The sequence below is a fragment of the Gopherus flavomarginatus genome, chromosome 2 (genome assembly GCF_025201925.1).
Source record: "Gopherus flavomarginatus isolate rGopFla2 chromosome 2, rGopFla2.mat.asm, whole genome shotgun sequence".
Lineage (NCBI taxonomy): Eukaryota > Metazoa > Chordata > Testudines > Testudinidae > Gopherus > Gopherus flavomarginatus.
The window spans coordinates 211,230,104-211,242,232 of record NC_066618.1 but is presented as its reverse complement, the minus strand read 5'-3'; the positions used below and the strand labels follow the sequence as shown (position 1 = coordinate 211,242,232).

At 42.7% G+C, this 12,129-nt stretch overlaps 1 protein-coding gene across 2 annotated transcripts in view; it reads left to right on the top strand.

Annotated features, from left to right (window-relative positions):
- The window catches only part of ARHGAP28 (Rho GTPase activating protein 28), a 98,575-nt gene that overhangs the window by 23,976 nt on the left and 62,470 nt on the right, over positions 1-12,129 (top strand). The window contains exon 1 of one of the 2 annotated variants that reach the window (XM_050942147.1): positions 11,250-11,637. The exons of the other annotated variant lie outside the window; for it this stretch is intronic. The gene's annotated coding sequence lies outside the window, so the exon portion shown is untranslated. Of the gene's footprint in view, positions 1-11,249; positions 11,638-12,129 lie in introns of those variants that run through there. 2 annotated transcript variants of the gene reach the window in all.

Sequence of the window (12,129 nt, the reverse complement as noted above, 5' to 3'; positions counted from 1 at the left end):
TGTTTCTTTGACTTTTTAGTGTATAAATGTGTGTTTGAAAATGAATGTGTCTATTTGCTTGTATTAGCAGCCTGGTCTCTACAGTATAATATCTAAACCAGTTGGGTGTGACAGTAGTGACCAGAAGTTTGGCCCTGTTTGTTATATGTACCTATTAGAGTGTAACTCCTGTTGCTCCCAGTCAAAACTTAATACAGCAATAGCTGTGAATCACAGTGGGGACTAGCATGAATATTGCTAAATCCTAGCCCCTGATGCATTCTCTTTGCATTGCTCTAAGAGTGCAAAGGGGTTGGATGTGATGAGTGTTCTGAGCCTGATGAGCCATCACTGAACCTAATGAGTCATCTGAGATAATTCCCTATAAGTTCTAAGGGTCCAGCCAATCCACAAGTTAGGGTTACCTGGTTAGGCCCTGTCAAGGTCTTTTCCCCACTTTGAACTTTAGTGTCCAAAAAGTGGTGACCTGCATGATCACTTTTAAGCTTAATTACTAGCTTAAATTTAGTACGCTGCCACCAGCCAAATATAGTGTTTGGCACACTTCCTGTTCCCCCAAAAACCTTTCCTGGGGAACCCAAGACCCAACCCCCTTGAGTCTTAAAACAAGGAGAAATAAACCATTCCCTCTCCTTCCCCCCACCCCCCGGGTTGCCTTGGGAAGCTATACAGATCCAAACTTCTTAGATCTTAAAACAAATAGAAATTAACCATTCCCTTCCTTTCCCCCCCCCCACCAATCCCCAGTGAGTTTAGACTCAATCCCTTGGATTCCAAAACAAGGAAAAATCAACCAGGTTCTTAAAAAGAAAGCTTTTAATTAAAGAAAGAAAAAGTAAAATTTATCTCTGTAAAATCAGGATGGTAAATGCTTACAGGGTATTCAGATTCATATAGACTAGAGGGACTTCCCCCCCCCCCCAGCCTGAGATTCAAAGTTACAGCAAACAGAGGTAAAAATCCTTCCAGCAAAATACACATTTACAAGTTAAGAAAACAAACATAAGACTAATCCGCCTTTCCTGGCTAGTACTTACTATTTTGAAACGTGAGAGACTGATTTAGAAAGATTGGAGAAAACCTGGGTGTACATCTGATCCCCCTTAGCCCAAAGAGCGAACAATGAACAAAACAAACAGCACAAACAAAGACTTCCCTCCACCAAGATTTGAAAATATCTTGTCCCCCGATTGGTCCTCTGGTCAGGTGTCAGCCAGGATCACTGAGCTTCTTAACCCTTTACAGGTAAAAGAGACATTAACCCTTAACTATCTGTTTATGACAGACCGTATGGTGGGTGTATAGTCTCCCAATGAAAGCAGCCATTCTAGTCTGTTCAATGTCACAACCTTGTTGGTGATACTCCCAGTTGCCTGGTAGTTCTGATAGATTGGGCGTGGCTGGAGCAGAGGCAATCAGCCAGCTGCCCTGGCAATGAAAAACCAGCTTAAATAGTCAGTGTAGCCCAGCCACTACTACCTTCTACTTTCCTCCTGTGGCATAGTGGGGTATTCTGGGTGCTGAAGGAGTATGGTCAGAAAGCACTGTACTTCTGCATTGCCAGAGTCTGTTTGTTATAAGTGATTCTGTGGCAGTGAAGCAATCCCCAAGGGATAAATCATCACTGATGGCACAAGTTACAGGACCCCTAAGGGTGAACTGGACCTCATAACACAGTGTCAATTGCTTCTCAGCTGTACCAGAGTATATAGTTTTCTCTCCATATATACCTACTATCAATGTAGTGCTTGAAAATGTCCCAAGTGTTCTAAAAACTAGAAACAACAGGAGTATATTTCTCTCTTTCTTCCTTTTTAAGAGAGAGGAAGAGTGATTATTTTTGGTGGTACTGCTGTGTGTGTGTGTACCTTGCTGTAGGAAAGCCAAATCAAAGGGATGAGTTTTACATTTAGTCCTGATTTCACTACATTTAGATTCTGAAGGGAATATTTGTGTATATTATACTTAATGTAAGGGGACTGTTGCCCCCTTACATTCAGTGGGGATGTTTTGGTTGGCTACCTCCCAGCACTAAAAGAATGGGGAGAGGCCAATGCTCCAGGTTAGCCTCAGCCTCTGAGCCTGATTGACAGGGCAGGCAGGCTAATCAGGGAATCAGGAGGCCAGGGAGGTCCCCATCCTGTGCATGAGCTGGAATTGCCTGGGTCAGACAGAGTGGGACCGAGCTAAGGAGAAAACAGGGGCCCAAGCTGAGCTGTGGAGCAGAGCTGTGCCAGATCCAGGGGGGCCAGAAAAGCAGCCCAGGAAGCAGGTCAGAGTTGGGAACAGAGACACAGAGCCAGAGACACAGCCCAGGGAGAGCAGATCCTATACTGGGAGCAGAGCTGCAGCCACAGAGCCAGAGACACAGCCCAGGGAGAGCAGATCCTATGCTGGGAGCAGAGCTGCAGCCACAGAGCCAGGTGTGGTGAGCACCTGGGGCCAGCCAAGTGGGGACCTTGGGCAAAGGGCCCAGTGCAGAAAGACACCCCCAGCCAAGGGTCCTTGCAGGCCAGACTGGGAGGGGGATCTTAACCCGATAGGGGGCTGATGCTGTCACCACCCAGAGCCCAGAGATGTGTGGCCACCACCATTGCAAGTGTCCTACCCGCAGCATCACTGCAGCACAGCCAGGGCCTGAGAAGGAGACCTGGGACCTACAAGGAACAGACTGTGAAGTGCCCTGATGTCCAGAAACACTGTTTGCAATGTTCCCTGCCACAGAGCAGGGTGATGTGTTTTCCTTTAACCCTTCCCATTTTTCCTTATTCTTTTTTTAATTGTTAAGTAAACAACTTGTATTTGCTTTAAATTGTATGAAATAATCAGTGGGTCAAGGAGGTGCCCGGTGCAGAGAGAGTACCCTGGTGTGGGGATACCCTAGCCCCTGTCCTGGGTGACCACAGCAGGGTTGGGGGTCGAGCCCCCCAGGAATCCTGGGCCCAGCCTTGTTGGGGTTATGAGGACTCTGCAGACAGGAGAGTAGAAGGGGAGTCCCTCAAGGGCAAGGAGGCCTCTGGGTAAAGGAAGTGAGAGCAAGGACTCAGATCCTTTCGCTAGCCCACTTCACCGGGCTAGTACAGAAGCCAGGAAAGTTCCCCACAATAGCGGGACCATTCCCCCGCTTACATTAATATGTGATCTTGCCAGGGTTGGCACCTACCATTGATTCTAATATGGATGTTTTCACATCCGCTATAAACAAAAGCTGGTTGTTATCCTGAGTTATGGCAGCCAAATGGATACCAGCTCACACAGTCTCACCAATTTTATCTACACAAAACCAAAAAGCAGACTATATGAAACATTAGTACATTATAGAGTCTGGATAATGTTGCCTGTAATTATATTGATTGGTTAATGAGGCTGTCACTGCAATTATGGAAGTGCTTCCAGCACCCCTTAGTCCCATCTGAAATTTGATATCTTATCACATCTCATGCATTTTGCCTCCCTTTGATCCACTATTTTCAGTGTACTTTCTAAAAGTTTTGTTCAGCAGCCTTTTCTTACAAAAGCAGTGGTTGTGAACCCACCACTTTATTATATTCAGTGATTGCATTGTTGAAAATTGTTGCACAAACACATGCCAGTATTCAGGAGTGGGTTGATGTCAGAAGGAACGTTGCCAGGGGAACAGCTGCAGTTTCAGATAATTGTGTATCCGGCATAAGGAATATATAAGAGCAATAACATTACCCTTTGATTGGTTTTCCCAGGCATCACAGTTTGATTTAAAGTGAATGTCAGGAACTGATATTGAAAATCTGAAAGATACAGTTACTGTTAGACCTGAAATTGTGGATTTCACATATTGTAAATAAACAAAAAATTGTAAGGGTGATTCTCTTGGTTTCATAATGGTTTATAAATCTTAATGATGGGCTTGATCTTGTAAGCATGCAGAAATCCCATTCAGGTCTATGTTTTAAATGTTACAGATAATCAAGTGCATTCAATGGGCCAATTTCTCCATTGACTTACATCTTCTGTAATCATTTACACCTGGGCAAAGTAGGTGTAAAATATTGCCATTCTGACCTGTTAACATTATTGCATTCACTTGGCAACTGTAATTGACTGCAAAAAGTCTGTGCTGTGCCTAGCACAATGGGGCTCTGGCCTCTAAGAAGTCAAATAAATAAGGTGCAAGAGAGTGGAGAATTAGAACTTGTGAGCTAGACCCTCAACTAGTGTAACTCTGTTGACTTAACTGACAGTACTGTTGTATGGCTCTGTATGTGTGTGTGTGTGTATATGTATGTGTTTCCACTTTTCATTTTTTATCTTGTTAAATGTCCTTTCATTACTTGTGATGTTTTGTTGTGGGGCAATGGCTACAGATTGTTCCCTCAGGTAGTTTTCAAATTTGCTGCTGAGCTCTGTTTTGTAAAATTAAAAAAAAAACAAAAAAAACATTTGCATGGCTTCCAAGTGCATGTCTACTGTTTGGCCTATGTCAAGTAATAAATAAAATTTTAAGTACACTTCATATGGCAGCCATTTGCCTTATATCTTTTTCTAAAGAAAATATAAAATAAGTCCTGAAGTTTAAATATTAAAAATAATGAACATTTTCAGAAACTATTATATATACTAGTTTTCACCTTGAAAACTATCTCTGAAGCGTATACCAATATATTAAACTTTCTTCCTTCCTCTATCAAAATTTCCTGACTTTAGTCAATGACTTTGAGAAATCACTTTAGCAAAGCACATTTCATGATGTATTGGGGAAAAAAAATCCCTTGGGTATATTGCAGTAACTTAGCTGATTAAGTTAACATCTAATGGAAAAAATGATACATTACATAGTTCAAATTAAATATTCACCCATACGGAGGGGCAATGCTTTGATAAATCATATGAAACTAGCCAAAAACTTAGCCCAATTCTTGAAACAACTGGCAACCTTGTCAAATCCTGGCCCCATTAAAACCAACTGACATTTTGCCATTGCTGTCAGTGGGGCCAGTATTTCACCCCTGGGTTTGTTTGGATTGAGACAAAGTTTCCCTTTCCCTGCTCAAACCCTGACAGTCTTTCAGACTTTGCTGAAATCCTTTGTGGATTCTCACCAAGTCTGAGACCCAGTTTTGGTCCAGCAGCTGTCATCACATCTTGTGAGTGGAATAGAGGTCGGCACTGGTCAGTCCACTGAGGTAGTTCCAATTACAGCACACAATGTTTGACCAGAGTCCAGATAACCAGAGCCCAGCATACACACTTTCAGAACTGACTGAACTCCATGCGCCTTTTGCAAAACCACCAAAGATCATCCGTCTGGTGAGCAGCATTAAGGCAAAGGAGAAAGATCTGGGTGGGTTGGGAAAGGAAGGAACATGATGGGAAACAGAGAAGGGATAGGAAGAAGATCCAGCTAAGCTCTGGATAATCATCTAGAAGGAAACCCTGGTCCTATTGACATTAATGGGCATTTTACCATTGATTTCAATACAGCCAGGCGCACTCCCATTAACTTTTGGGAACTTATCCAAATTGTACCTGAAAACCTTTTCAGGATCACACATTAGTTATGGCTGTTAGACTATTGCTGCAGATGAGCCCAGCCCAAAAATCATTTGGGAATTCTAGCTCTGAATCCATATGTGTAGTTTTTAGCTCAGGCCCATTTCACACAATGAAAACACATCTGAATTCAGAAATGCTGACAAATAATACTGCCTTTCCATCTTCTTGCCAAGTGACTGATAGTATCAGGCTTTCACTCATTTCCTCCTTACTTTATGGTTTGTTTCCATCACTCTATTGCCTTTCTTCTCACTTGGCCCCAGAGTGTTACTTTTTGAGTTTTTAAAGAAATGTATGGCTTGTAGGGGAAGTAATTTTCCCCATTTGGCTTTGCTTTGTGAATCTTACTGTAAATACTATGGATTAGGATAGCCAGTTTCTCCATGACATGGCTTAAAGCAAAGTGAAGAAAGATAACCTCTCATTATAGAAATCTAATGAGGGAATATTGTCAGAAGATAGTGAAGTGGGGAAATATTAGTTTTGAATTGCTGAGGTCATGGATGTTTTCATCTAAATATTGAGATGCATGCATATTTTCTTTTTAAAAGTTCTAGATCAGGGGTTGGCAACCTTTCAGAAGTGATGTGCCACGTCTTCATTTATTCACTCTAAGTTAAGGTTTCGCGTGCCAGTAATATATTTTAACCTTTTTAGAAGGTTTCTTTCTATAAGTCTATAATATATAACTAAACTATTGTTGTATGTAAAGTAAATAAGTCTTTTAAAATGTTTAAGAAGCTTTATTCAAAAGTAAATTAAAATGCAGAGCCCCTCCCAGACCGGTGGCCAGGACCTGGGTAGTATGAGTGCCACTAAAAATCAGCTCACGTGCCGTCTTCAGCACGTGTGCCATAGGTTACATACCCCTGAGCTAGACTGACCTAAAGGATATTTTGTTTGCCTAATCTGTGTATATCTCCTAGTTGGTACAGCTCCTTACATTGTTTCAATATCCATCCATCCCTGTTTCAATGCCCAGTGAAAGCAAGCTCAGTACTCTCACAGTTAATTTACTCTTGAAGAAGGTTTATCCAACAAGCAAATTAATTTGTCAAGGTGACCTTCAGAGCCAACATTTTTCACTCCAGATAAAGAATGCCATTTCAGCTTGATTATGAAATTTAGCTAAGTGACCAGGCAGCAGCCCTTCTATAAAACACAGAAGCATTGCAAAAGAAAAATTACTCCTACAATAAATGTGAATTTTCTTTTCCATTAGTCTTCATCTGCTGGCATTATATATTCCGCAATCTTTCCTCTCTTTTGTCATGCTCTGTAAATCTTCTCCTCTTGCATGACTGCTTTTATGGTTAAACTGGCTTGTGGGTTAAATACTTTAAAAATCCCTATTTCATACACTGTATAATAATACAGTGATAGGCTTTCCTAGTCAGAGCTGGAACTATAATTCAAGTTTAGCAGTCTCCTGTTGATCACAAATTCCTGTTAAGATGTTTGCAAAACTCTCCCTGCAAAGCCCCTGGATGAGTTAGATCTTTGGAATCGTAGTAATGGAGGGTTCAGTTCTGCAGGACCCCAATGGCATCCGTGGGAGGTTTGCTTATGTAAGGGCTGAGGAAGCAAGCGGATGTATTTCTATGTTCTTTCTATCACAATAGTTACTTTAACATATGTCACTGTAACAGCATCCCCGCAGGGCCCCCCCAGCTCCTGCCCCCGCTGGGCTGAGAACGTCACACAGAGACCTTTAGGTGTAGGCGCACCTGGTGCTTTTATTTACAGGCTGTGCTCCCACCACCTTTCCACCATACAAGTAGTCCCTTTCTTGCAGTCCACCGGCAGGAGAGCGGGGGCAAGCTCTCTCTCTCTCTGCTTCACCTCGCTGCCTTTCCTCTATTGCAGCTCCCCCACGCCTTCCTTCCTTTGGGGCTCTTATCCGGCCCCAGCCTGATGAGGCAGCAGCTCTTCAAGCTTGCCCAATTAGGGCCAGGTGGTCTACCCAGCTCCAATTCACCTCCCTTAATTGGAGCTGGAATGACAGAGGGTTGGCTAAGTCACCTATTAATATTTTTGCCATCATTTCTTCCTCTTTATTTCCTCTAACAGCTTATCTTGAGATGTTTCACTTATCTTTGAGTTTCAGGATAATGTTATTTCACTTTAAAGACAGCATGCCAGATCTGGAACATGTGTGGTTAATGTGTCAGAGTTAATGTAAAATTCTGTTATGCAAGATTCTCTGATTTCTGTCCGTTGTGAGCTGGAATAGATCTAGGGTGACTAGACAGCAAGTGCGAAAAATCGGGATGGGGGTGGGCGGTAGTAGGAGCCTATATAAGAAAAAGACCCAAAAGTCAGGACTGTCCCTATAAAATGGGGACATCTGGTCACCCTAAATAAATCAATATATTGAGCCTTTGTAAAGGAAGCAGTAATTATGTTTCAGTGCAAGCCGCCACATGAGTTTATGATTGTGTCAGCGTTATTTTTGCAGAATAGTTAGTCAAACTAAGACTCTTCCACATCCTTTCTGGAGCTTCGTTTTCATACTCTTCATATGTGATCTGCTCTAGGAATTATTTTGGCAGAAGTTCTATGATCTGTGTTATGCATATAACACAATGGTCCCTGCTAGCTTTGAAATCTGTGGACCTATATATGAGAACTTAGCAGAGTCCTTTCCAGTGGTTTTCAAACTTTTTTTCTGGCGGCCCAGTTGAAGAAAATTGTTGATGCCTGCAACCCAATGGAGCTGGGGATGAGGGGTTTGGGGTATAGAAGGGGCTCAGGACTATGGCAGAGGGTTGGGGTGCAGGGGTGAGGGCTGTGGGGCTGGGAATGAGGGGTTTAGGGTGTGGAAGGGGACTCTGGGGTGGGTCAGGGGATGAGGGGTTTGAGGTGCAGGAGAGGGCTCTGGGTTTGGGGGAGCTCAGGGCTGGAGGGGGTGAGGGCTCTGGGCTAGGAGTGCAGGCTCTGGGGTGGGGCTAGGGATGAGGGGCTTGGGGTGCAGCAAGGGGCTCTGGATTTGGGGGACGGCTCAGGGCTGAGGCAGGAGATTGGGATGCGAGCTTACCTCAGGCAGCTCCCAGTCAGCAGTGCAGCAGGGGTGCTAAGGCAGGCTTCCTGCCTGTCCTGGCATCGCAGACTGTGCTGCACCCCAGAAGCAGCCAGCAGCAGGTCCCGTTCCTCAGCGGAGGAGTGCAAGCGGCTCCGCACGGCTCTCGCCTGCTGACACTGCCCCCTCCAGCTCCCATTGACCTGTTTCCGGTAAATGGGAGTGCAGAGCTGGTGTTCGAGGCAGGACTCCCCGGCCTAGGAGCCAGACCTGCTGCTGGCTGCTTCCAGGGCACAGCGCGGTGTCAGAACAGGTAGGAACTAACCTGCCTTAGACAAGCAGCACTGCCAATGGGATTTTAACAGCCTGGTCGGCGGTGCTGACCAGAGCCGCCGTGACCCACTGCCTTACGTTCTGCGACCCAGAACTGGGTCATGACCTGCAGTTTGAAAACCACTGCTTTAAGCAATATCACAGTAACATTTACCTGTTAAAATGGGAACTCTTAATTACTGTTTAATGCCCAGATTCATCAATGTACTTAAACACATACCTAACTTTAAGCACAGGAGCAGGTCATATATGTATGCAGCAATAAAATAGATGGTGTTTTTTTAAAGGTTTGGGTCAATTAAATTTCTATGATGTGCCTCATTTTCTTTAATTCTGAGGAAAATCATACTGCAAGACCAGATATATTAGTCAGTGAAAGCTATTAAATGCTCAGCATTACTGCTTCTGAAATATTACACCCTTTTTTCCCTGTATGAACAATCCACGAAATCAGCTCAGAGCTTCTTGTGCACATGGCGTGAAAAATGACAGTTCCTTAAAACAACTTTTCCTCGACTGACAAATGAAGGCCTTGATTCTTCAAAGAACGTTGTCAGGCAGACCTCTGTGATGTGCAGAGACCCACTGGCTTCAGTGGGGCTCCAAGTGGATAGTAGTCCATTATTGTTTATCATTTCTATTTATTATATGTGCCTAAAGGCCCCAAAAGATGTCATGGCCCCATATTGTGCTGAGCATTGTACAAATACATAATAAGAGACAATTCCTGCCCTGGAGATTCTAAGCACCCATGTGTGAGCTCCTGCCAGGATTGTGGCCATGGAAATTTTTAAAGGGACACTATTAGGTTAAAGTGCACGGGTCACAGTCTTTGAACCTTACTTTGTTACTAATAAAACCTTAGATTATTGTATGCATACTATTAGAGAATGTTTTAATGTTTCAAACAAATACTGTTTAAAATGACCTGACAGTGTACTTTCAATTTAATCATTTATCCACACAACAGGCCACGCACAGGAAGCAGCATTGCTAGCTTTACAGTCCTTTTTCCCCACCACTTAACTGGTGAGAGAGATCCTCTAAGGATAGGGGAGTGGGTCAATCTCCATGACCTTGAGCCTTGAGCTTCTCAGTTAGTGCCTGTGGTGATGGTATTGTAATATGGGTGTCTAGGTGGGTATGGACTGAGACCACCACATTATTTCAGTCATTGCCAACTCAAGCTGAATTCATAGCATGAAAGCCCATTGCCGATCTCCTGAGCCATCCAAGTCCCTGCAGCTCATCCTTTAAAGCATGACTAGCCAGTCCATAATCGCAAACAGTGACAAGCAAGCTGCATTTTTGATCCCATGGACAGTAATCTTTAAAATCCAAAAGGATTTATGAAATCAAAAGGCTACATTAAGACAAAATTTTGTGAGATGAGACTGAGAAAGAGTTTTGATTTCCTGTATAAAAATTTAAAAGAAAACAATCTGAGTTTAAAAGTGAATTGCAAAACAAAATCCCATTTGTTTCCCCCCCCCTTTACCACCCCTGCAGATGTATAATGGCCATCACAGAGATTGTTTCCTCCTATTTCTTTCCTTTTTTTTTTCTGCTGGTGTTGGGTTGGTTTTTTACATTAGAAATATCAGGTTCTCCCTTCCTTATTTTGTTGGATGACTTTAACAAGGTCTCTGGAGGCCCTGAACTGAGATGTCACATGAGGCTGTAACCGGAGTTTCAGCTCTTCCTCCTACAAGGTGGGGATGGAAAGGGTAGAGGAAACGTGTCTTAGACAGACCTGTTTAGATAATTAAACAAACTAGTAAAGCTGTTTTTCTTAAATATGTTAGAACAGTTGGAATACTTACCTTGTTTGAAAGCTATTTATTAGATCTCCTTTCAGTGAGTTAACAGACTGCAGTGAGGAATTGTTTCCATGGTGTATTTTCTAGAGGTGGACCCAAGCCAAAACCCAGATCCAATCATGCACAAACTTCAGAAGTTTTGGATCTGGATGCATATGTTGTGATACAAGCCTAGCTCTATTGTTTTCTTAATGTGAAACTTGTTGCATGTTCTCTGAAAGCTTCCTCGTGTTCTAAGTGTTCAGCTGATCCGCTCTCTTGGACACTTTCCTGAAGCAGAAAGGCTTTCGCATAAACTTTAGATTTTCCTGTAATCCATCTTTTGGCTCCCTTTTCTTTCCTAGATGGCATTGTGTACTGAAGTTTTGGATTGGGTGGGGTTGCAATATCAATATAGATAGAACTCCTCATTACGTTAAATGTGGTCACTTATTTATGATGTTTTAAAATAACATTAATGGGAAATGCCTTACATCCTTTCAGTGGAAAACAAATAAATTAGCCTTGCCTTTCTATTTCATTCACACTACAGTGTCTCTCTTGAATCACAGAGCTACTAGCAACAGATTGTGCTTTTATTTCTCCTCTTAGGAAATGGATGAAAGATTTAAGTTCTGACACAAACAGGAAAACACACTCTGAGCATTTATCCTGAAGGGATCAACTCTTTAAATAGCTACTGAGTAGTGTGACTCTGTTTCTCACAAGGGCCAGAAACTCCACTGCTCTTTGTTTCTCTAGTCCTTGTATGACTAGAGGCATAAAGCTTTATCCTATCACAGTGTGTTCAGATAGCTTTCAGAGTATGCATGTTTGTGACTGTAGTCTGGGAAAGGATTTACTGCAACTGGAGGCATGAAGAAAGTTGGATTCAAATATATTTTGCTCTGTTCCTTTAAGGATATCATCAGTGAGACTTTATTTGGCTCCAAGGTAAGGTTTACAGAATTTACTAAATCGATAATTTTTCTGCCTTTCAATGTTCTCTCCTTTCTTGTTTTCCTTAAACAAGGAATGACGAGACGGGGAGAAAGCTGTCAAAGATATAACTAGTGGAATTTTCCAGCTACACAGGAAAGGAAAGGGGGGACAGAATGTTCCACTATAGAAAAACAATTGGATACATTGTAAGTGAAAGTGACTGCAAGACAGGCATACGTGTGTGTTTTGTGTTTCCAGAAGTGTTGACTGAATGTAAAGAAAACCAAAATTACTTGACAATCTAATGTCATGAAACTTTTAAAGATCCTATTAATATTGCATGTAGTTTCTACAATTACTGTATCGTTTAAAGCAACGAAGAGTCCTGTGGCACCTTATAGACTACCAGACATTTTGCAGCATAAGCTTTTGTGGGTGAATACCCACTTCATCAGACGCAGTCACCCACGAAAGCTTATTCTCCAATACGTCTGTTGGTCTATA